At 40.8% G+C, this 25,357-nt stretch overlaps 1 protein-coding gene across 14 annotated transcripts in view; it reads left to right on the top strand.

Moving 5' to 3' along the window:
* The window catches only part of PC (pyruvate carboxylase), a 103,004-nt gene that overhangs the window by 7,679 nt on the left and 69,968 nt on the right, over positions 1–25,357 (top strand). Inside the window, exon 1 of one of the 14 annotated variants that reach the window (XM_060103911.1) lies at positions 6,843–6,862. The exons of the other annotated variants lie outside the window; for them this stretch is intronic. The gene's annotated coding sequence lies outside the window, so the exon portion shown is untranslated. Of the gene's footprint in view, positions 1–6,842; positions 6,863–25,357 lie in introns of those variants that run through there. 14 annotated transcript variants of the gene reach the window in all.

The following is a 25,357-nucleotide window of genomic DNA, read 5'->3' on the forward strand; positions in this document are numbered from 1 at the left end:
TCTGTGCTGCATGTGTGAATAGTTCTTTTTATTGTTGAGTAATATGCCATTAGTGGATATTCCACAATTTGTTTCTCTCTTCACCTGTTGGTCATTTTAATTGTTTCCAGTTTTTGGTGATTCTAAATAAAGCTGCTGTGAACCTCTGTACAAGTCGTTGTATGGACATATATCTCCTTTTATCTTGGCAAATGTGTAGGAGCAGAGTGGCTGGATCATATGGTAGGTATATGTTTAACTTAAACTGCCCGACCATTTTCCAAAGTGGTTATACCATTTTACATTCCCACCAGCAGTGGATGAGGGTTCTGGTCCCTCCACAACCTTGCCAACACTGGAGACAGTCAGTCTTTTTCATTTTAGACATTCTGAAAGGTATATAGTGGCATCGCAGGGTGGTTTCAATTTGAATTTCCCTGGTAGCTAATGATGTTGAGCATCTTTTTGTGTGCTTATTTGTCATCTGCCAATACTGATTTTATTTTATTTTTTATTAGTTTTTTAAAACTTCATCTTTTTTTTTCTTTTTTTAAAATGTTTTATTTATTTTATTTTATTTATTTATTTTTAGCTGCGTTGAGTCTTCATTGCTGTGCGCAGGCTTTCTCTAATTGTGGTGAGCGGTGGCTGCTCTTTGTTGCAGTGCGCGGGCTCCTCATTGCAGTGGCTTCTCTTGTTGCAGAGCACAGGCTCTAGGCACAGGGGCCTCAGTAGTTGTGGCGCCTGGGCTCAGTAGTTGTGGCGCATGGGCTTTGTTGCTCCGCGGCATGTGGGATCCTCCCGGACTGGGGCGTGAACCCGTGTCCCCTGCATTGGCAGGTGGACTCTCAATCACTGTGCCACCAGAGAAGCCCTGGATCAGCATTTTTATAGCAAAAAAAAATGGGAAACCACCAAATGTACATCAGAAAAGGATTGCTACATATGCAGTCCATTCAGTGTCATGCAGTGCAGCTTTAAACATAGCCCGTGTTCCCTGATCAAACTGTTGCTGTAAAACTATTACCACAGAGCAAGAGCCAAGATACTTTTACTCGAGAAAGGTAAAACAAAATGTATAATAACCTCATTTTGGTTATTTTCGAATGTTCTTCCAATTTTTTTTCTGGATGCTGGAATTATAAGATTATGTGTTTAATAAATGTTGCTGTGTCTTTGTAAATAATCAGATTTTTAAAAAAATTTAGAGAAGTGTGGCATTTAAAACACTATTTGGGGCTTAAGATCAAGTACAGAGTGTTTAAGTATCAGAGTTCTTTTACCCGTATTCTTCAAAAAATTGTTTAGAGGGATGAAAACCTCTTTCTAACTGCCCTATGAGATATAGATTCCTCGGGAATGGTGAAATAAGGAGTTCTTAAAAGATATTCCTCTGTAAAAGAAATGAGAAAACTGGCAAAAATTGTCAGAATCAACTTTTTCAGAACTCTGGAAATTGACCAAAGGCTTGCAGCAATCCAGGGAACATTTATTCAAGAAAAATGGCTGAATCTTGTTTTCAACAAAAAATTATGAGGCATGTAAAGAGTGGCATATACGCAGGAAAAGACACAATCAGTAAACACTGTCCCTGAGAAAACTCAGGCCTTAGACTTTATAGACAAAGACGTTAAATCATCGATTTAAAAATATGTTTAGGACTTCCCTGTCAGTCCAGTGGTTAAGACTCGGAGCTTCCACTGCAGGGGGCATGGGTTTGATCCCTGGTTAGGAAATTAAGACGATCCCCCATGCCTCACTGCATGGCCAAAAAATGTTTAAAGAACTAAGGGGAAGTATGAGAACAGTGCCTCACCAAAAAGAGAGATGATCAATAAGGGATAGAAATTACCAAAAAAAAAAAAATTCTGGAGTTGAAAATTACAATAACTAAAGTGAAAAAATCACTAGGAGCTCAACAGCAGAGTTGGGCAGGCAGAAGAATCAGCAAACTTTTTTTGTTTTGGCCACGCCACACAGACGTGGGATCTTAGTTCCCCAACCAGGGATTGAACCCGCACCCTCGGCAGTGAAAGTGCAGAGTCCTAGCCACTAGACCACCAGGGAATTCCCAGAATCAGCAAACTTGAAGATAGGTCAATTGAGGTTAAACACTGAGAAACAGAAGGAAAAAAGAATGAAGGAAAATGAGCAGAGCCTCAGACACCGACAGCATACGCATGATGGGAGTCCTAGAAAGAGGATAGAAAGGAGCAGAACGAATGTTTGATGAAATAATAGCCCTAAAATTCCCAAATTTGATGAAAAACAGTAATTTATGTACCCAGGAAGTTCAGTGAACTCCAAGTAGGATAAAATCAAAGAGATCCACACCTAGACACATCATAATCAGAGAATCTTGGAAGCAGCAAGAGATAAGCAATGCATCACAAGGACCTTTGATAAGGTTAAGAGCTCACTTCTCCTTGGAAACCATGGATGCCAGAAGGCAGTGGGATGAACATAGATGCCATATGAGGCAGAACCTTCAACTGTATTTGATCTTTGAGTCTTAGATGGCTCTGATCTCTTCCATCTTCAGGGATAACATGTCAATGTAGTCCCTAAATAACAATTACTCAAGCTCCTTTCACACTTGACCTGTAGGAATTCTTTTACCAAGTTCCCCTCTGCAGGTATTTTTAGAAGTACCTAAGGAATACTTATTATGTGTTCCACCAAGCCTGGGACATAGTTGGGGCTCAAAAAATCTTTGTTAAATGAATAAAATCTACCTGGGTTACTGATTTCCTTGGCCAGCTGTCTGTTTTCTCTTCTGCATGTCACTAGTTCTCCCTGTTTCAGGGTTGTTGCCTCCTTCCTCATACTATTTTGCCTTCAACATGCAAACAGACTTATCTCATAACTTTTCAAAGTACATCTTTTAAAAATATTACCGGGGCGTCCGGGTGGCGCAGTGGTTAAGAATCTGCCTGCCAGTGCAGGGGACACAGGTTCGAGCCCTGGTCCGGGAAGATCCCACATCCCGCAGAGCAACTAAGCCAGTGCGTCACAACTACTGAGCCTGCGCTCTAGAGCCCGCAAGCCACAACTACTGAAGCCCACGTACCTAGAGCCCGTGCTCCGCAACAAGAGAAGCCACCGCAGTGAGTAGCCCCCGCTCGCCACAACTAGAGAAAGCCCGCGCACAGCAACAAAGACCCAACACAGCCAAAAATAAAAATAAATAAATAAAAATTTTAAAATAAATAAAATAAAAATATTACCAGATATTTCACAAAATTTTACTGAATGCTTGGGGATAGCAGGATGGAATTACAACACAGAAAAAAAGTTTTGTCCCCAAAGGTGAATTCAACCTTTACCTCAAGAAAAATAGAACAACTACTATAATCTACTAATGGCAGCCTCTCCCCTACCCCTCAGCCATCAAGGTTTCAACAAATATTGGGGTCTCATCTCAACTCTCTCACCCCAGGACACTATGGAACCAACTGCTGATGTTCTGTTGCTTTTGTTGTTGATAATATGCCTTATATGTGTATCACACTTTATAGTTTTATTCTTTATTGGACAGTTCTCGTTGGGACAGGTTAAGGTTGTGGTTTCATCGTCATGGATGATGGATCAGAGGTTCGGGGGGGTTCAGTGACTTACCCAGCTCCACCAGTAAGAGGCAGAGCCAAGCTTTGGAAGCAGCCGTTCCAGTTCCTGGCCTTGGGTTCTTCCTGCTGTGCCACAGAATATTAGAACATGATGCCTCCGTGTCACTGTGCACAGGTCTGAAAAGACCAACCCGAAACTCTCCGACTTTCCTACGTAAATTAATCTCTTGATCCGTGTTTGCTGCTTATGTCTCAAAGGCCATTTGTTGTCACCTGGGCTTGTGGCCAGTTGGGAGTCTTCACTCAGGGCAGGGCTCTCCCTGCCATGTTGCCTAAGACCTTTTGCCTTTCCTCAACCTTTCTGGATTTTGACTATTCAGTTCCAGCCGGTTGCAAAACAGCTGTTTGTGTTTTTGCTGACCCGAATCATCTTTCCATCCCTTTTTACTTCTGATAGTCTTAAATGGCAGTTTCAATATTTGGCAAAATAAATTCCCCGTGATCTAATCCTGAGTTTTCACACTTGACTGAATGGTTTAAAAAGGGCAAAAGTTATTACTGTGCATTATTCTAAGACAGTGTTTGTTCTTTCCTCAAGCATTTGCTGTGCATCTGTGGCAGGCACAGATGGATCTGACGACATGGCCCCTGCCTTCAGTCGCTTATCCTGTGATTGAGGAGAGAAGGGATGCATGTCCTGGGGCAAAATACATGCTCGCTTAAGTAGTAACTAGCTAATAAGGAACAGTCATAACTGCTGTTTATTGAGTGCTGTTTCTGTGGCAGGTAAGATGCTAAATGCAAAAACGAATGTTGAAAATTATCAGGCAAGTTCCTTAGGCTCTTTGAGCTTTGGTTTCCTCGTCTATAACAGGGGCAATAAGACCTTCCTCATGGGGATATTGGGGGGATTAAATGAAATAACGTAAAGCGGTACTTAGTGGGCACATCCTAGCAGTGGCTGTGTTGATGGGGCCAGTGGAGAATAGTTCCAGGAGAACTCTTTATGGAGAGTAGAATACATGAGGCCAAGGGTCTGCAAGCTGAGGGGACTCGGTGGGAGGGGAACTGCTCAGAAAGGACTTCTTGGGAGAGCTGGCCCTTGAATGAGGGAGTCACATTGGGGTTGGTGGAGAGGAGGTGACGGTACCCACACAGTGGAACACGGAGCAAAGTCATGGCGATGAGAAGAGCCAGGCATGGGAAAGGGGTGATGCCCCTAGCCTCACTGGCAGGAGGAAGGCGATGGATGGTCCATGAAGGTGGAGATTTGTGTCTGCTTTGTCTTCTGCTGAACCCACAGGACCCTGGAACTTAGGAAACCCTGTTAAAAAAAAAAAAAAAAAAGGATACTGTTGGGGAGTAGCGAGCATCAGGGCTGGGAGATTCATTCTGTGAATGCCCAGCTGCCTGTGGGGATTTGAGACAACAAGAAGCCTCTGAGATGCTTGAGCTGGCGACCCCCCAAAAGGTGAATGGGGATTTGAGAAACTCTTCTGGAAGCAGTGAGCCAGCTGACCTGGCATGGGGAGAGGCAGGAGGTCAGGGTGGGGGACCAGCTTTGAGGGGCAGTTGTTGCAATTCAGACCTGCTGTTACCACGTGTGTGGACTAGGGAAGGGGTGGTGATGGGAAGGAAGAAGTGAACACAGAAGAAAGGTTGTCATGGGGCCAAGTGGAGAGAGGACTTGGAGAGCTCTAGTTTGTAACTCTACCTCTGTCCCGAAACGCAGAGCAAGGAAAGCAACGCATTCATGTAGCTGAAGGACTGAGGTCGGGGAAAGTGGAGAGGCGTAGGAATGAGGAGTTGAAATGGGGTGCCATCTTTGGAGATGGGCTATTAAACCCAACTCAAAATTTCCTGAGAAAATTGAGTTTGCTTGAGACTGGAGCAGTTAGTTCTGAGAACTTACCTGGAGAAAAGTTAGAATAGACGGGGGGCCCCTGCTGACGAGAGGGGAAGTGCGTGGAGACTGAAGTCACAAGTTAGGGGATGGTCAGCTTTACCTTCTATTGTAGAAAAGGTCTGAGTCTAGTCCTGTAGCTGACCTCTCCCTTTGTTGTTGTTACAACTCTGAGTCAGTTTTCTTCCCCCTCATGGCTCACTTCTGCAGCTGGGGAGAACACACAGCTTAAAGAGGCTTTCTCTCTAGGGGGCAGATGAAGGACATTTCTGGGGCAGAGGGCCCCAGAATGTAGCCATTCCTAGCAGACTTATGGCCCCAGAAGGACGTTTCAGTCACTGCTTCTTTGAGATTTTTGTCCCAGATCAGCCAGCCCAGCAGAGTAAGCCCAAGTGGTCAGTTATCAATGGGATCCCAACCAGGGGTCTCTGATGGTGTTTTTTACCTTCAACATCTCTGACACCAAATGTGTGCTGTTTTTCCCAGCACCAACAAATTCTCTGACTCTCTGGCACCAACTGGGTGATCTACAATTTAATTCAGTTCTGACACTAACCACGTGGAGTTAGCGCAGATACCAGAGGTTAAGGGCTGAGTCCCACAAGATTGCCCCTATTTCAGTCCCCAGTCCCCAGTTACCACCTGTACTTCTGAGCAACCGGCTAGAAATAGGGCATTCCTACCTAGGTTTGATAATTTGCTGTAATGGCTCACAGAACTCAGGGAAACACTTTACTTACATTTACTGATTTATTTTAAAGGATACAAATAAACAGCCATATAAAGGGGTACTTTAGGTGAGGTCTGGAAGGATCCAGGCACAGGATCTTCTGTCCCCATGGAGTTAGGGTGCTTCACCCTCCTGGCATTCACCAACCAGAAAGTTCCCTGAACCCTGTGGTTTAGGGTATTTCTGGAGGTTCCATTGTGTAGGCATGTTTGGCCATTGGTGAGTAGCTCAATCTCCAGCTCCTCCCCACTTCCTCAGAGTCCCGAAGTCCGGGGTTAGGGCTGAAAGTGCCAATCCTCTAATCAAGTGGTTGCTTCCTGCAGTAGCCAGCCCCTGTCCTGACGCTATATCTAGGGACTCACCAAGAGTCATTGGATCAGCACAAACTCAGGCGGTTGAAAGGGACTTTTATGAATTACAAAAGGTGCTCCTCTCACCCCTATCACTCAGGAAATTGCAAGTGTTTTAGAAACTCTTGTGCCAGTAACCTAGGGCAAAGACCAAATACATATTTCTTATTATATCACAACATTGCAGGGTCTCTGTGGGATTCTGGGCTTGGATGGGCTGGAGTCGTACCCTGGCTGTGAAATCTTTTGAGATGATGGAGGACCTTCCACCCTGAAATCTGAGGTCTGGTGAAACAGTTACTGATAAGGCAAAGGAAGCCCAGATGTGACCCAGGTAATGGCCTCAGCAGCACTACACTTGAACCTAACAGAGTTTTATACAGGTTACCAAGTGGTAACCCAAAAGATTAGGGCTTGACTTAAAAAAAAAAAAAAGAGTTTTATATTTTAGCTCAGTAATACTTGCACCTGGTACAGATGTTTAAATGTATAAAAATCTTTTGTTTTCTCTCCCTTATAACCCAGTGTCTCTCCCTAGAGGCCACCTCTGGTTAAAGTGTCTTGTCTATCCTTTTAGAGATGATGTGGCCATTTAAAATAGAAGTATATTTCTGTACTTTTTTTCTCCTACACCCTCTCTCTGCTCTGTGCCCTTTTCATTTATGAATGTATCTTAGAGATCTTCCATATCAGTACGGATGTCTGCCTCACTCTTTTTCTTTTTTTTTTAAACAAAATGCACATCTTTATTTGTATATTAGAGTCTGAAAGAATATATACCAAACTGTTAATTCTATTTGAGGGAAAAAAGGGAGGGTATCAGTTACTGTGTTTTCACTTGCAAATAATAGAAAATATATACACAAATATGCTTAAATAATAAATGGAATATATTGACCAAGTAACCAAAAAGCTCAGACGTGAAGTGGGCTTTGGTGAAGGGTTGATGCAGGAGTTCAGCAGTGTCATTCAGCTGCCAGCTTTTCTCTGTCTTGCCCTTTGCCTTCAAATGTAAAAACTTCTTGAGGACATTATGCTAAGTGAAATAAGCCAGACAAAAAAGGACAAATACTGTATGATTCCACTTATATAAGGTACACAGAACTGTCAAACTTTTTTTTTTTAACATCTTTATTGGAGTATAATTGCTTTACAGTGTTGTGTTAGTTTCTGCTGTATAACAAAATGAATCAGCTATATGCATACATATATCCCCATATCCCTTCCCTCTTGCGTCTCCCTCCCACCCTCCTTATCCCACCCCTCTAGGTGGTCGCAAAGCACCGAGCTGATCTCCCTGTGCTATGCGGCTGCTTCCCACTAGCTATCTATTTTACATTTGGTAGTGTATATATGTCCATGCCACTCTCTCACTTTGTCCCAGCTTACCCTTCCCCTCCCCGTGTCCTCAAGTCCATTCTCTACATCTGTGTCTTTATTCCTGTCCTGCCCCTAGGTTCTTCAGAACCATTTTTTTTTTTAGATTCCATATATATGTGTTAGCATACGATATTTGTTATTCTCTTTCTGACTTACTTCACTCTGTATGACAGACCTTAGGTCCATCCACCTCACTACAAATAACTCAATTTCATTTCTTTTTATGGCTGAGTAATATTCTATTGCATATATGTGCCACATCTTCTTTATCCATTCGTCTGTCGATGGACACTTAAGTTGCTTCCATGTCCTGGCTATTGTAAATAGAGCTGCAATGAACATTGTGGTATATGACTCTTTTTGAATTATGGTTTTCTCAGGGTATATGCCCAGTAGTGGGATTGCTGGGTCATATGGTAATTCTATTTTTAGTTTTTTAAGGAACCTCCATACTGTTCTCCATAGTGGCTCTATCAATTTATATTCCCACCAGCAGTGCAAGAGAGTTCCCTTTTCTCCACACCCTCTCCAGCATTTATTGTTTCTAGATTTTTTGATGATGCCCATTCTGATTGGTGTGAGGTGATACCTCATTGTCATTTTGATTTGTATTTCTCTAATGATTAGTGATGTTGAGCATCTTTTCATGTGTTTGTTGGCAATCTGTTTATCTTCTTTGGAGAAATGTCTATTTAGGTCTTCTGCCCATTTTTGGATTGGGTTGTTTGTCTTTTTGATATTGAGCTGCTTGAGCTGCTTATATATTTTGGAGATTAATCCTTTGTCAGTTGCTTCATTTGCAAACATTTTCTCCCATTCTATGGGGTGTCTTTCTGTCTTTTTTATGGTTTCCTTTGCTGTGCAAAAGCTTTTAAGTTTCATTAGGTCCCATTTGTTTATTTTTGTTTTTATTTGCATTTCTCTAGGAGGTGGGTCCAAAAGGATTTTGTTGTGATTTATGTCATAGAGTGTTCTGCCTATGTTTTCCTCTAAGAGTTTTATAGTGTCTGGCCTTACATTTAGGTTTTTAATCCATTTTGAGTTTATTTTTGTGTATGGTGTTAGGAAGTGTTCTAATTTCATTCTTTTACATGTAACTGTCCAGTTTTCCCAGCACCACTTATTGAAGAGGCTGTCTTTTCTCCATTGTATACTCTTGCCTCCTTTATCAAAGATAAGGTGACCATATGTACATGGGTTTATCTCTGGGCGTTCTATCCTGTTTCATTGATCTATATTTCTGTTTTTGTGCCAGTACCATACTGTCTTGATTACTTTAGCTTTGTAGTATAGCCTGAAGTCTGGGAGCCTGATTCCTCCAGCTCTGTTTTTCTTTCTCAAGATTGCTTCAGCTATTCAGGGTCTTTTGTGTCTCCATACAAATTTTAAGATTTTTTGTTCTAGTTCTGTAAAAAATGCCACTGGTAATTTGATAGGGATTGCACTGAATCTGTAGATTGCTTTGGGTAATATAGTCATTTTCACAATGTTGACTCTTCCAATCCGAGAACATGGTATATCTCTCCATCTGTTTGTATCATCTTTAATTTCTTTCATCAGTGTCTTATAGTTTTCTGCATACAGGTCTTTTGTCTCCTTAGGTAGGTTTATTCCTAGGTATTTTATTCTCTTTGTTGCAGTGGTAAATGGGAGTGTTTCCTTAATTTCTCTTTCAGATTTTTTATCATTAGTGTATAGGAATGCAAGAGATTTCTGTGCATTAATTTTGTATCCTGCTACTCTACCAAATTCATTGATTAGCTCTAGTAGTTTTCTGATAGCATCTTTAGGATTTTCTATGTATAGTATCATGTCATCTGCAAACAGTGACAGTTTTACGTTTTCTTTTCTGATTTGGATTCCTTTTATTCCTTTTTCTTCTCTGATTGCCATGGCTAAAACTTCCAAAACTATGCTGAATAATAATGGTGAGTGTGGGCAACCTTGTCTTGTTCCTGATCTTAGAGGAAATGGTTTCCGTTTTTCACCATTGAGAACGAGGTTGGCTGTGGGTTTGTCATATATGTTCTTTATTATGTTGAGGTAGGTTCTCTCTATACCTACTTTCTGGAGAGTTTTTTTGTTTTATCATAAATGGGTGTTGAATTTCATCAAAAGCTTTTTCTGCATCTGTTGAGATTATCATATGTTTTTATCCTTAATTTGTTAATATGGTGTATCACACTGATTGATTTGAGTATATTGAAGAATCCTTGCATTCCTGGGATAAACCCCACTTGATCATGGTGTATGATCCTTTTAATGTGCTGTTGGATTCTGTTTGCTAGTATTTTGTTGAGGATTTTTGCATCTATGTTCATCAGAGATATTGGTCTGTAATTTTCTTTTTTTGTGACATCTTTGTCTGGTTTTGGTATCAGGGTGATGGTGCCCTCATAGGATGAGTTTGGGACTGTTCCTCCCTCTGCTATATTTTGGAAGAGTTTGAGAAGGATAGGTGTTAGGTCTTCTCTAAATATTTGATAGAATTCGCCTGTGAAGCCATCTGGTCCTGGGCTTTTGTTTGTTGGAAGATTTTTAATCACAGTCTCAATTTCAGTGCTTGTGATTGGTCTGTTTATATTTTCTATTTCTTCCTGGTTCAGTCTTGGAAGGTTGTGCTTTTCTAAGAATTTGTCCATTTCTTCCAGGTTGTCCACTTTATTGGCATAGAGTCGCTTGTAGTAATCTCTCATGATCCTTTGTATTTCTGCAGGGTCAGTTGTTACGTCTCCTTTTAATTTCTAATTCTGTTGATTTGAGTCTTCTCCCTTTTTTTCTTGATGAGTCTGGCTAATGGTTTATCAATTTTGTTTATCAAAGAACCAGCTTTTAGTTTTATTGATCTTTGCTATTGTTTCCTTCTTTTTCATTTATTTCTGATCTTATCTTTATGATTTCTTTTCTTCTAATTTTGGGGGTTTTTTAAAATTTATTTTATTATTTATTTATGGCTGCGTTGGGTCTTTGTTGCTGTGGGAGGGCTTTCTCTAGTTGCGGTGAGCGGGGGCTACTCTTCATTGTGGTGCACGGGCTTCTCGTTGCAGTGGTTTCACTTGTTGCACAGAACGGGCTCTAGGTGCACGGGCTTCAGTAGTTGTGGCATGTGGGTTCATTAGTTGTGGCTCACGGGCTCTGGAGCGCAGGATCAGTAGTTGTGGCGCACAGGCTTAGTTGCTCTGCTGCATGTGGGATCTTCCCAGACCAGGGCTTGAACCCATGTCCCCTGCATTGGCAGGTGGATTCTTAACCACTGTGCCACCAGGGAAGTCCCTATTCTGACTTTTGTAGTAATTATTCTCTTGATTTTCTCAATAGTTTACCATTTATGAACAATCTCTAAATAACTTATTGTTTAGTTGTGCCTTTTTTGGAACATCATAGACATGGAGTTGTACTGTGACTTCTGTGACTGGCTTTGCATTACATTGGGATTTATCCACGGGCATGCATGTGATTCCTTTCGTTTTCTCTGCTGTGTAGCTTTACACTGTATGAATGTGTTACAGTGTATTTATCCTTTCTGCTGCCAGGAAGCCTGTAGGCTGCTTCCATGTGTTTGTTCTTAGGAATAACCCTGCTGGGCACATTCTTATACATGACCCCTGGTGTATGGGAGCAAGTTTTTCCAGGATATGAAGTAGGAGTGGAATTCCTGCCACATCTAACTCTTCCTGGTTATGCAAAACTCTATTCCAGTGTGGTTGTACTAATTTACTCTTTTTCCCACCGGCAATATAGAGCATTGAGTATTTTCTGACCACCCATGTGGTGGGAATTTGAATCACAAACCTGTGAGTGTCATCTTGTGATTACAACTTCTTGGGGTGAGTTTTTTTTGTTTCTCCAAGTGCTCAAGAGACACTTGATGTTTTGTGCAGGTAGCTCTTGGGGGTGAGGAGAAGTAGATCAGGTTTATTTCTGCTTTACTCATATTCTGAGGGAGTATGGTTGGAAGTCACAACTTCACTGGAGGTAAGGTCTCCTTAGACCTCCCACTGTGGGTGGGCTCTGGGCTCTGCCTGTGTGCCCTTTGGAACTTTGAAAACTGAAGCTCAGGTTTGCCTCGGTTCTGCAAATGCCCTCAGTGCAAAAACTTCAATGTTTCCTTGCCTCTCTGGGTTTCTGCCTCTGCTTAGATTTGGACCCACATGTTCCTTATTGTCTTGCTAACTTGTCTATTCTTTTAAGAAAAAAATTTAAATATATATACATATATAGACACACACACATATTTTATCTAGCATTTTTAGTTGTTTTTAGCAGGAGGGATGGACGGTTATCTCCCCCAGCTAGAAGAATTCTTGTTTAAAGTAGTGCTTTTGGAATAGAGTCCTTGCATCCCTAGGGATGTGGCTTCCATTCTCATGGGTCTTTGGGTTTCACACTTGAGAATAAGACCATCCGCATCACAGTGATGTTATGGAGGCTGTTTGGGCCATTCCCCCAGAGTTGTAGTACTTTGCTGCTTGGGTTGGGCCAGGAAATGTGACTCACTCATTTCAAACTCATGTGACACTGATTTGTCCCAGAAGGCCACTTTGTGAATTTGTAATGGAAGATGGAATCCCTGGGGTCTGCCCCTCCTGGTTTTAAAGACCTGTGGTTGGCCCATCTGTACCAAGTAGGTCTTGCCAGGGGCTAGGTCCACTCTAGCATTCAGTATATAGATAGGTTTGCTTTGGAGAGCAGGAATAGCACAACTATTAATACATGTCTTAAGGGATTTAAAAAATGATATTATCCTATTTCAGACCCTGATCCCCCTTGACTCTGGTTGCAGATTCCTACTTTCACATAGATCTTTTTCCAAATATTTTACCCCTCTGATTTATGAAATTCCCCATAATTCACATATTTTTGGCATTCCTGGGAAGACTGAATACCCTGCTGTCATTCTGCTGCTGCCAAACTGATCTTTTTATGTGTTAATTTCAGGCTGGCCTGATTCTTGTTTGGTTTTGTGTTTTCTTAAAAACCTTCTTATATTGTCCTCCTGTTGTCTGGAAACCAAAAAGCCTACTTATTTATTTTATTTTTCCTTTTTTTCTTATTGTGGTAAAATACACATAAACTTTACCCTGTGAACCATTTTTAAGTATACAGTTCAGTGGTATTAAGTCCATTTCACCTTGTTGTGCAACCATCCTCACCGTCCATCCCCATAACTCTTTTCATCTTGTAAAACAGAAACTCACTCCATTAAACAATAACTTCTATTCTCCCCTCCCTGCCAGGCCCTGGCAACCATCATCATACTTTTCGTGTTTTCATGTGCTTATTGGCCATTTATAGATCTTCTTTGAAGAAATGTTTATCCAAGTCCTTTTTTCCATTTTTGAATTGGGTTGTTTGTTTTTTTGCTGTTGAGTTTTAGGAGTTCTCTCTATATTCTAGTTATTAACCCTTTATCAGATATATGATTTGCAAATATTTTCTCCCTTTCTGTGGGTTACCTTTTTACTCTGTGAATAATGTCTTCTTTTTTTTAAATTAATTTTTATTGGAGTACAGTTGATTTACAATGTTGTGTTGCTTTCTGCTGTACAGCAAAGTGAATCAGTTATACATATACATATATCCATTCTTTTTTAGATTCTTTTCCCATATAGGTCATTACAGAGTACTGAGTAGAAGTTGCCTGTGCTATACAGTAGGTCGTTATTAGTTTTTTTTTTTTTTTTTTGTGGTACGCAGGCCTCTCACTGCTGTGGCCTCTCCCGTTGCGGAGCACAGGCTCCGGATGCGCAGGCTCAGCGGCCATGGCTCACGGGCCCAGCCGCTCCGCGGCACGTGGGATCTTCCCAGACCGGGGCACGAAGCCATGTCCCCTGCGTCGGCAGGCGGACTCTCAACCACTGCGCCACCAGGGAAGCCCCCTAGTTATCTGTTTTATATATAGTAGTGTGTATATGTCAATCCCAATCTCCCAGTTTATCCCTCCCCTTCTTCCCCCCCACCCCTGGTAACCATAAGATTGTTTTCTACATCTGTAACTCTATTTCTGTTTTGTAAATAAGTTCATCTAAAACATTTTTTTAGATTCCACATATAAGCGATATCATATGATACTTGTCCTTCTCTGTCTGACTTACTTCACTCAGTATGATGATCTCTGGGTCCATCCATGCTGCTGCAAATGGCATTATTTTGTTCTTTTTTATGGCTGAGTAATATTCCATTGTATATATGTGTCACATCTTCTTTATCCATTCCTCTGTCGGTGGACATTTAGGTTGCTTCCACATCCTGGCTATTGTAAATAGTGCTGCAGTGAACATTGTGGTGCATGTATCTTTTTGAATGATGGTTTTCTCCGGGTATATGCCCAGGAGTGGTATTGCGGAATCACATAGTAGCTCTATTTTTAGTTTTTTAAGGAACCTCCATACTGTTCTCCATTGTGGCTGTACCAGTTTACATTCCCACCAACACTGTAGGAGGGTTCCCTTTTCTCCACACCCTCTCCAGCATTTACTGTTTATAGATTTTTTTGATGATGGCCATTCTGACTGATATGAAGTGGTACCTCATTGTAGTTTTGATTTGCATTTCTCTAATAATTAGTGGCGTTGAGCATCTTTTCATGTGCTTTTTGGCCATCTGAATAATGTCTTCAGATACACAAATTTTTAAAATTTTCATGAAGTTCAATTTGTCTATTTTTTCTTTTGTTATTTGTGCCTTTGATGTCATATCAGAGAAGTCCAGTGTCCAAAGTCATGAAGCTTTTGTCCTGTTTTCTTCTAAGAGTGTTATTATTTTTGGTTTACATATAGGTCCTTGATCCATTTTGAGTTTATTTTTGTATATGCTGTTAGGTAAGAGTCCAACTTCATTCTTTTGGATGTGGGTATCCAATATTCCCAGCACTATTAGTTGAAAAGACTGTCCTTTCCCCATTGAATAGTCTTAGCATCCTCATCAAAAATCATTTGACCATATATGTGAGAGTTTATTTCTGGGCTCTCTGTTCTATTCCATTGGTCTATGTGTCTATCTTTATGCCAGTACCACACTGTAATTGATTACTGTAGCTTTGTAGTAGGTTTTGAAATCTGGAAGTATGAGTCTTCCAGTTTTGTTCTTCTTTTTCAAGATTGTTTTGGCTACTTGGGGTCCCTTGAGATTCCATTAGGATGGGTTTTTCTATTTATACAAAAAATGTCATTAGGATTTTGATAGGGATTGCTTTGAATCTGTAGAATGCTTTGGGTAGTATTGACATTTTAACAATATTAAGTCTTCCAATCCATGAACATGGGATGTGTTTCCATTTATTTATGTCTTCTTTAATTTCTTTCAGCAGTGTTTTATAGTTTACATTGTACCAGTCTATCACCTCCTTGGTTAATTCCTAAGTATTTTATTCTTCTTGATGCTATTGTAAATGGAATTGTTTTTGTAATTTTCTTTTCAGATAATTAATTGTTCATGTATAGAAATGCAACTGTTTTTTGTGTGCTAACGTTGTATCCTGATACTTTGCTGAATTCATCTATTAGCTCTCACAGCTTTTTTATGGACTCTGTTGAGTTTTTACATGTAAGATCATATCTGCAAACAGAGGTAATTTTACTTCTTCCTTTCCAATTTGGATGCCTTTAATTTCTCTTTCTTGCATAATTGCTCTGGCTAGAACTTCTAGTACTATGTTGACTAGAGTGGAGAAAGTGGCATCCTTACTTTGTTCCTGATTGTAGAAAAAGCTTTGTCTTTCACCATTGGGTATTATGTTTGCTGTGGGTTTTTCCTGAATAGCTTTTATTATGTGGAGGTAGTTTACTTCTGTTACTGTTTTGTTGAATGTTTTTACTCTGAAAGGATGTTGAATTTTGTTAAATGCTTTTTTTTGCATCAAATGAGATGATCATGTGGGGTTTTTTTTCCCCTTCATTTTGTTGATGTGGCATATAACATTGATGTATTTTTGTTTGTTGAACCATCCTTGCATTCCAGGAGTAAATCCCACTATGTCATGGTGTATAATCCTTTTAATATGCCTCTGAATTCTGTTTGTAGATTTTTACATCAGTGTTCATAAGGGATATTGATCTGTAGTTGTTTTTTTTTTCTTGTAGTGTCTTTGTCAGGCTTTGTTATTAGGATTCTGCTAGCCTCATAGAATGAGTTAGGAAGTGTCCCCTCTTCAGTTTTTTGGAAAAATTTCAGGAGGATTGGTATTAGTTCTTTAAATGTTTGATAGAATTCACCAGTGAAGCCATCAGGTCCAGGATTTTTCTTTATTGGGCAATTTTTAATTACTCATTCAATCTCCTTACTAGTTATAGTTCTATTCAGATTTTTTTATTTTTATGTGATTTAGTCTTGGTGATTTTGTGTTTCTAGGAATTTATCCATGTCATCTAGGTGATTCAGTTGGTTGGTGTACTGTTGATCATAGTTATCTCTCACAGTCCTTTTGATTTCTGTATAATCAGTTATAACGTCCCCACTTTCATTTCTGATTTCAGTAATTTGAGTCTTTGCTCTTTTTCTCTTAGTCCATCTAGCTAAAGGTTTGTTAATTTTGTTGATCTTTTTCTAAGACCCAACTTTTGGTTTCACTGATTTTCTCTATTGTTTTTCTGTTCTCTATTTCATTTATCTCTGCTCTTAATCTTTATTATTTCCTTCCTTCTGCTGGCTTTGGACTTAGCTGTTCTTCATTTACTTGTTCCTTAAGTTATAAAGTTAGGTTGCTGATTGAGGTCTTTCTTGTTTTTTAATGTAAGCATTTATAGCTATAAATTCCCCCCCTAGCACTGCTTTCACTGCATCCCATAAGTTTTGGTATGTCATGCTTTTGGTTTCATTTGTCTCTAAGCATTTTATTTCTCTTGTGATTTCTTCTTTGAACAATGGGTTGTTTAAAAATGTGTTTAATTTCCACAAATTTGTGAGTTTTCCAGTTTTCCTTTTGTTATTAATTTTTAACTTCATCCTGTTATGGTAGAAAATATTTTGTATGATATGTATCTTTTAAAATCTTTTGAGACTTAATTAGTGGCCTAATATATGGTCTATCCTGGAAAACATCCCATGTGCACTTGAGAAGAATGTGTATTCTGTTGTTGTTGGGTAGAGTGTTCTTCATATGTCTATTAGATATAGCTGATTTATTGTGTTGTGTGAGTCCTCTATTTCCTTACTTCTATTTTACCTATTATTTTGATAAGGTATTGAAGTCTCCAACTATTATTATAGAACTGTCTATGTCTCCCTTCAATTTTGTCAGTTTTTGTTTAACATATTTTGATGGTCTGTCATTAGGTGTGTAAATGTTTATAATTGTTATGTTTTCTTGCTGTATTGAACTGTTTATTAACATATAATGTCCTTCTTTGTCTCTTTTAACCTTTTTTTATTTAAAGACTGTTTAATCTGATATTAGAATAGCCACTCCTGCTCTGTTTTGATTACTATGAATGAAATATCTTTTTCCATCTAGTCACTTTCAACCTGTTTGTGTCTTTGGATCTCAAGTGACTCTCTTGTAGACAGCATATAGTTGGATCTTGTGTTTTTATCCATTTTGCCAATCTCTGTCATTTGATTGGAGAGTTTAATCCATTTACATTTAAAGAAACTACTGATAAGGGGGGACTTCTGTCATTGCGCTATTTGTTTTCTATATCACATAGCTTTTTTTGTACCTCATTTTCTGTGTTACTTTTTTTTGTGTGTGTTTAGTTGTTTTTTGGTAGTGAAATGTTTAAATTCCTTTCTCATTTGCTTTTGTGTAATATTCTATAACTATTTTCTTTATGGTTGCAATGGGGATTACATTTAAAATCCTAAAGTTATAACATTAATTTGAATTTATACCAGTTTAACTTCAGTACCATACGAAAGCTGCTCCTTTACAGCTACTTTCCCACCAGTATCAGTTGTTTTGTCATAAGATTACATTTTTATATGTTGTGTGCCCCCAAACATAAAACAATAATTCCTTTTAGTGCATTTGTTTCCTAAATTATGTAGAAAACAAGATCTGAAGTTACAAACCAAAGTTACAGTAATACTAGCTTTTTCACTAATAATTTTTTTTCTTTAATTGTATTATAGTTGACCCTTGAACAATGCAGAGGTTAATCCACATATAACTTATAGTCGGCCCTTTGTATCTCTGGTTCCTTTGTATGCATGGGTTCATCCAACCATGGACTGTGCAGTATTATAGTTTTTACTATTGAAAAATATCTTTGTATAGGTGGACCCATTCAGTTTAAACCTGTGTTGTTCAGGGTCAGTTGTAGTCTCTTAAATCATGTAGAAAACAAAAAGTACTAAACCATTGTTATTATAATACTAGATTTTATAATTGCCAATGTTTTTACCTTTATTGAGATCTTTATTTCTTCATATGCCTTTGAGTTACTGTCTAGTATACTTTTATTTCACCTTGTAGGATTTCCTTGAACATTTCTTGCAGGGCAGGTCTTGTGGTCACAGAGTCTCTAATCTTTTATGTGGAAATATCTTAATTTCCCCCTCACTTTTGAAGGACAGTTTTCTTTTTTTTTTTTTTCTGTACGTGGGCCTCTCACTGCTGGGGCCTCTCCCGTTGCAGAGCACAGGCTCCGGACGCGCAGGCTCAGAGGCCATGGCTCACGGGCCCAGCCGCTCCCCGGCATGTGGGATCCTCCCAGACCAGGGCACGAACCCGCGTCCCCTGCATTGGCAGGCGGACTCTCAACCACTACGCCACCAGGGAAGCCCTTGAAGGACAGTTTTGCCAAATACAGGACTTATGTTTGATAGTTTTGTTTTGTTTTGTTTTTTAGCACTTTGAATATATTGAACCACTGCCTTTTGGCTTCCAAAGTTTCTGTATGAGAAATCTGTTAATCTTATTTTTTGAATTAATTAATTAAGTTTTGTCTGTGTTGGGTCTTTGTTGCTGTGTGCAGGCCTTCCCTAGTTGCGGCAAGCAGTGGTTACTCTTTGTTGTGGTGCTGGGGCTTCTCATTTCAGTGACTTATCTTGTTGCGGAGCATGGGCTCTAGGTGCACGGGCTTCAGTAGTTGCAGCACGCAGGCTCAGTAGTTGTGGCTCGCGGGCTGTAGAGCACAGGCTCAGTAGCTGTGGTGCATGGGCTTAGTTGCTCCGTGGCATGTGGGATATTCCTGGACCAGGGCTCAAACCTGTTTTCCCTGCATTGGCAGGCAGATTGTTAACCACTGCGCCATCAGGGAAGTCCTGCTGTTAATCTTATTGATGATCCTTTGTATGTGACATTTGCTTCTCTCTTGTTGCTTTCAAAATCCTCTTTGTCTTTGTCTTTTGAAAGTTTGATTATAGTGTGTCTTGGTGTGGGTCTCTTTGACTTCATCTTATTTAGAGTTTGTTGAGCTTCTTGAATGTTTATATTTATGTTTTTCATCAAATTTAGGACATTTACAGCTGTTATTTCTTCAGATATTCTCTCTGTCCCTTTCTCTCCCTTTTCCTTCTTTTTAAAAAATAATTAAGCAATTAATTAATTATATTTTGGCTGTGCTGGGTCTTCTTTGCTGCATGCGGGCTTTGTTGTGGTGAGCAGGGTCTCCCCTTTGTTGTGGTGTGCAGGCTTCTCATTGTGGTGGCTTCTCTTGTTGCAGAGCACGGGCTCTAGGCATGCGGGCTTTAGTAGTTGTGGCACTTGAGCTCAGTAGTTGTGGCTCGCAGGCTTTAGAGCACAGGCTCAGTAGTTGTGGCACACGGGCTTAGTTACTCCATGGCATGTGGGATCTTCCCAGACCAGGGCTCGAACCCGTGACCCCTGCATTGGCAGGTGGACTCCCAACCACTGCGCCACTAGGGAAGCCCTCTCCTTTTTCCTTCTGAGACTCCTACAGAGTGTATGTTGGTACACTTGATGGGGTACCACAGGTCCCTTAGCCTCTGTTCACCTTTCCTTCAGTCTTTTTTCTTTCTGTTCATCAGGCCTGATAATTTCCATTGTTTTATCTTAAATTTCACTGATTCTGTTTTCTGTCTGCTGAAATTTGCTTTGGATCTCTGTAGTGAATTTTTCATTTCAGTTATCATACTTTTCAGCTCCAGACTTTTTTTGTTTCTTTCTTTTAAGGTTTTCTGTGTCTTTATTGATATTTTCATTTTTAATTGATATTTTCATTTATTTTCTTGCCTTTCTCCACATCTTCTGATAGTTCTTTGAGCATCTTTAAGACAGTTGTTTAAAGTCTTTGTCTAGTATATCTGCTAGTATATATATATGTCTTTTTCAGGGACAGTTTCTGTTAGGTTTTTTCCTCTGAATGGGCCATACTTCCTTGTTTCTTTGTATGCCTTGTGATATTTTTTGTTGAACACTGGACAGTTGATTCTAATAATGGGGTAACTCTGGAAATCAGATTCTCCCCCTTTCCCAGGGTGTGTGTGCTGTTTTTGTTTTTTTGATTGTTGTAGGCTGTCTCTGTGCCAAGAATCAGCCTGAGGTGTGAACTTAAGGTCTTTTCAGATGTTTTCTCTCCTAGGCATGCATGGTCACTTTCTAATTTTCCCTGTATATGCAGTTGTTTTTGAATTTCCTAGTCTTCGATGTCTGGCTTCCAAAAGGAGAAAAAGCCAAAAATGAAGTGGTAGAAAAGATGGTGTGGAATCTTTAAATCCCCTGGCAGTCACTTCAGCCAGAGGGGGTGGGGCTTGCAGCAGTGGGGCTGGGTGGGGGGGATGAGAGGGATGCAGCAACAATGGCTATCTGTCTCTTTGTCTGCACCTTTGTGATAAGAAGCAGCAATCAGTGATTGTCCTCAGTATTTGGAGGACAGAGTCCTTTCTGCCCACCCTGGCTCCACAAGCTCTGTGCCAGGTGCTGCACGAACAGTGGCACAGTTGCCTGCCATTGGGATGGGTAGGGAGTGAGTAGATGCTACTGTGCTAGGAGCTGAAACTGACTGAACTTAACCACAGTTGACCAAAACTAACTGTGATTTACCCTGTATGTATACAAAATAAAATAGGTGGGAGGATTCTGGGAAGGCGCCCGTCTCTTACAGGTGTGTCCATAAATATACAGGTATTATTTCCCACGTTTATATTCATTTTTGGTAGAACTCTACATTTTATAATGATATAAAAAATTAAGACAACTTTCCTCTAAAATACCTGTTTCTTTTTCATATTCTCCTTTACTAGTGCCCCTTTTTTTCTCCTCCCACTTTCTTTACATGAATTTTGCATTTTCTATTGCCTCAGTTCTATAAACTGCCTTCTGAGTTTAGCAGTTGTAGCCATCACATTTCTGACATGTTCTGTGCCGTGGAGCATTGCCTTTTTCAGTGTAATCAGTTGCATAGGGTCTCATTTCCCCTATTAGGTCTCTGCTCTCCAGCTTCCCCTCCTTTGCCAGGGAAATGCCCTGGAACCTCTGTGCGCCCTGAGGCATTCCTGCCTCTTTAGTAGTTCTGTCTCTGCTCTCAGGTCCTCTTTAGTCCCTTTGATATCTGCCTGTCATGCTTTGCTCATCACAAGGCATCAGTCTGTTCTTTGGACCATTTTAGACATAAATTCGTATGTTTGTTTTTATTTTCTTAGCCTTTTCCCCTTCCTGTTTCTTCATATAAGTTTCTTCTGTTCTTTACATTTTTCTTTTCTTTCTCTTAGTGCTGATTCTACAAACATTTCTTGTTTCCTGTGCTCTGGTTTCCTGCCTTCCTCACCACTCTTTCATCTTAAGTAGGTTTGACACCATCCAGCTCTTTCAAGTGGGGAGAGCAGAACCCAAAGTTGGCACCCCAAATTCTATCCTTTTCTTTACTGCATGAATAGAGAAACCTTTACTGAAAGCCTGTTGTGTGCCGGGGGCTTGCGCAAGCACTTGCCCACCTGTCACCCCCTTGTCTTATTTAGCCGCACAGAAGCATGGATGCACATAACAGCATCCCTGTTTTACTAAAGGATCCAAAAGGTCAGCCTGTGGAGTTTCTCACTGACGATCTGTAAACTCCCTTCTGTTGGGTTGTGGGGACAGGAAGGAGTACAATCAGGTGGTTTTCTGTCCATGCAGCTGGTGCTTCATGTATATAGATTGTTGACAATGACTTTAAAATTTCAGCTGCTTCCCTCCGCCATCTAGCACATTTCCGGACTGCTGTTACCTTCCATATCAGAGAATGAAAATGAAGGAATACAGTGGTGTGATTGGGCGCCAAGCTCTGGAGTCAGACTCCTGGGGTCAAGTTCTTGACTAATTAAAGCATAACTAGGAAGGCTAGCCTGGATGGTTAAAAATTATGTATTTAAAATGTCACATATGCATGAGTGTTCATAGTAGCATTATTCATAATAGCCAAAAAGTGGAAACAACCCAGATTTTTATCAGCTGGTGAGTGGATAAACAAAATGTGGTATATCTAGATGGTGGAATGTTATTCATGCTACATGCTACAACCATGGATGAACCTTGAAAACATTATGCTAAGTTAAAGAAGTCAGACACAAAAGGCAACATACTGTATGAAATTTATATGAAATGTCCAGAATAGGCAAATTCATAGAGACAGAAACCAGACTGGTGCTTGCCATTGGTGGGGGGAGGGGGAAATGGAGAGTGACCGTAAATGGTACCAGGTGTCTTTGTGGGGTGTGATGAATATGTTCTGGAATTAGATAGTGGTGATAGTTGCACAGTATTTTGAATATAGTAAAAACCACTGAGGTGTATACTTTAAAATGGTTAAAATAGTGAAAAAAAACTAAAAAAAATTTCTAAAGTAGCAAACTGAAAGTTTATTCACATCACATTAGACTGATTTCTCCTGTGTGTCAATGCACCTGTACATTTTGTACATACTCGAACCCACTGTATGTACATTATCAGGCCCATCTGCTGTACAATTCTAGTTGGTCATGTACCTAGTCTCTGGTCATATCAATTTACCATGATTTGATACAGTTTAAAAAAAATTCTACTTCCTCTGCTATGCCAGGCACTTAAGAAGTATGCTACAAATATTTGTTGAATTACCTGTGCTTGTTATTCCCATTTCATTAGTGTGGAGAATTGCAGGTTAGCTGTAATTACCTATTGTTCCAGATTGTTTATGTGCCTTTCAGTAAGAGCTCTACATTTTACATTTGTAAGCTGTGTACATATTTTTTCCTGATAGAAAATAGCTTGCTTGCCTTTTCTGATCACAAAGGTAATATCTGCTAATTATAAGAGATTGTTCAGGTAATGGTCTTGCCTAGACTGTGGCCTTTAGCTTTTAGAAGCCTCCAAACAATTCCGTATCTTCAAAGGAGCTTCTTTTTTGAAATCTATTTGCCCTATCATTCTTTTCATCATCTTCTCTGCATCTGGAGTTTGCTTGGCTTTCATCATTTCCTGCTAAATAGCTTCTTAGTCACCTTCTCTGAGACAGGAGCCTAGGATGCCATTGTCCTCTTGTCCAAAGATCTCATCTCTCTTGTTTGCAAATAAGAAGGAAGAATAAACAGAGTGCTTGCCATTTGTTCTGCTAAGTCAACACCCCCTTAATTCCTAACTTTTTTCTTTCTCTTTCTCTTTTTTTGGCCTTGTCATTTTCTGAATTCCGAAGCCGTGTGCTTTTCCGTGACCCATTTAAAACCTTCATCTGTGATATAGCTCTTTTGCGGAAAGGAGGCGGTGGACTTCTAAGACTTCTCCCTTTCCCTTTGTGAGTGGCAGAGATGCTTGCCAGTCTGCCTTCTTGCTTTTCAGTAGTATCTGGTCCCCTTTCCCTGATGCACTCATGCCTCGGCAACCTAGAGGTGAGACGTGGTAGCAATGACTGGCCATTCTGTCTATGAAGCTAATATTATTGACCTGTGCCTTGCTTTTCTCTTGGGAGTTATTTTCCAGGAATGAGGATGCTCTCATACTCTCTGCATCCTTGTCTGAACGCCCCCGACTTTTTAAATTTATTTATTTATTTTTGGCTGCATTGGGTCTTTGTTGCTGCACGTGGGCTTTCTCTAGTTGAGGCGAGCGGGGGCTACTCTTGGTTGCGCGGGCTTCTCATTGTGGTGGCTTCTCTTGTTTGGGGCACGGGCTCTAGGCGCGTGGGCTTCAGTCATTGTGGCACACGGGCTCAGTAGTTGTGGCTCGCGGGCTCTAGAGCACAGGCTCAATAGTTGTGGCGCACGGGCTTAGTTGCTCCGCAGCATGTGGAATCTTCCCGGACCAGGGCTCGAACCCGTGTCCCCTGCATTGGCAGGCAGATTCTCAACCACTGCGCCACAAAGGAAGTCCTGAAACCCCCTTTTTAGCTAACGGCAAACTTGGGCAGGACAGTTCCTCAGAGTGAGGGGAGAGCCCAGGACCTGGAGTGCAACTAACAGGACTTCTCAGTGATGGGGAGGCCGATGGCTCTCGCCTTCCTACCGATAGTAAATGACTCATGCCTATGTCACCTGCGGCCATGTGGGGATGTGGGCCAGAGACAGGAAATGAAAGGGTAGAGCAGAGGAAGACCAGGCACTTCTCCCTGGAGTTGTAGATGCCAGTCCAGCAGAGCTGATGGCCGTTGCTTTTCCTCACTGAGCTGGCGACCAAAAGAATATTTTAATCTTAGGATGGGACCGTGATTTTTTGAATGAAAGTGTTGCACTCTGTAGCTGCCTCTTCCTCCTTCTTGTCATTATTCTGTTTGTTTGGATTTCAAGCCCCAAACCCCATTCTCTACCCCCACCCCTCTGATTTAAATGAATACTGTCTGAAACCCTCTTTCTTCAGAAAATCTCTTCTGTGATCGTAGATGCTGGGTGGGCTTTATGCAGACAAAGGGACCCCCAACCTCATTCACAAGCACAGGGGACTTGTACTTAGGAAGGTGGTGGGTCTCTTTTTTCCTATTTAACTGAGCTGGGGGTTAGGGAAGGAACCCCTTTGCGAATGATGTGGAGGAGGTAGCTTTCTCTTTTTGGAGGTTTGCCAGTCTGGAGCTCTCAGGGAGAGTTCCAAAGTGTGGGCAAAATCAGGTCAGAATTCTTGGGTGATGTTGTATCTGCAGGTTGATTTTTTTTCCTCGTTTAGAACTCAATTTATATAAAAGGATACAACAGTAAAATAGTAACGGCAGCTCCGTCCATTCTGCTCTGCTGCGGTCTCTTCTGGAGGGTAGAACGTGTTACCTTCAGGAAACAGAGGCTCCGGGAGGTGAGCTGATTGCCCAGAGTTGTGCAGGTACGCAGTGGCAGAGCCCAGGTTCAGACTCGTCTCTCTGCCCGACAACCCAGGCCGTGCCCTGTGCCGGGCGCTGCCAGAAGAACAAAACGCGCCCCGCTGCGGGGTGCTGCGCGTGGTGTGTTTCCCTGTGTCATTGCTGTGCTTGTGTCCTTCTCAAAGCCTGTGGTTTCCTTCTATTTTTCCTTCCCCGCTAGCCTCTGAGTGATGCCAAGGGCCTGGAAGCAGGGTTCTCTGCTCAGACATCTTGGTTCTCATCTGTTTTACAAGTTTCTCCATGGCCTCTGTTCTCTT

The sequence above is a fragment of the Mesoplodon densirostris genome, chromosome 7 (genome assembly GCF_025265405.1).
Source record: "Mesoplodon densirostris isolate mMesDen1 chromosome 7, mMesDen1 primary haplotype, whole genome shotgun sequence".
NCBI classification, from domain to species: Eukaryota; Metazoa; Chordata; class Mammalia; order Artiodactyla; family Ziphiidae; genus Mesoplodon; species Mesoplodon densirostris.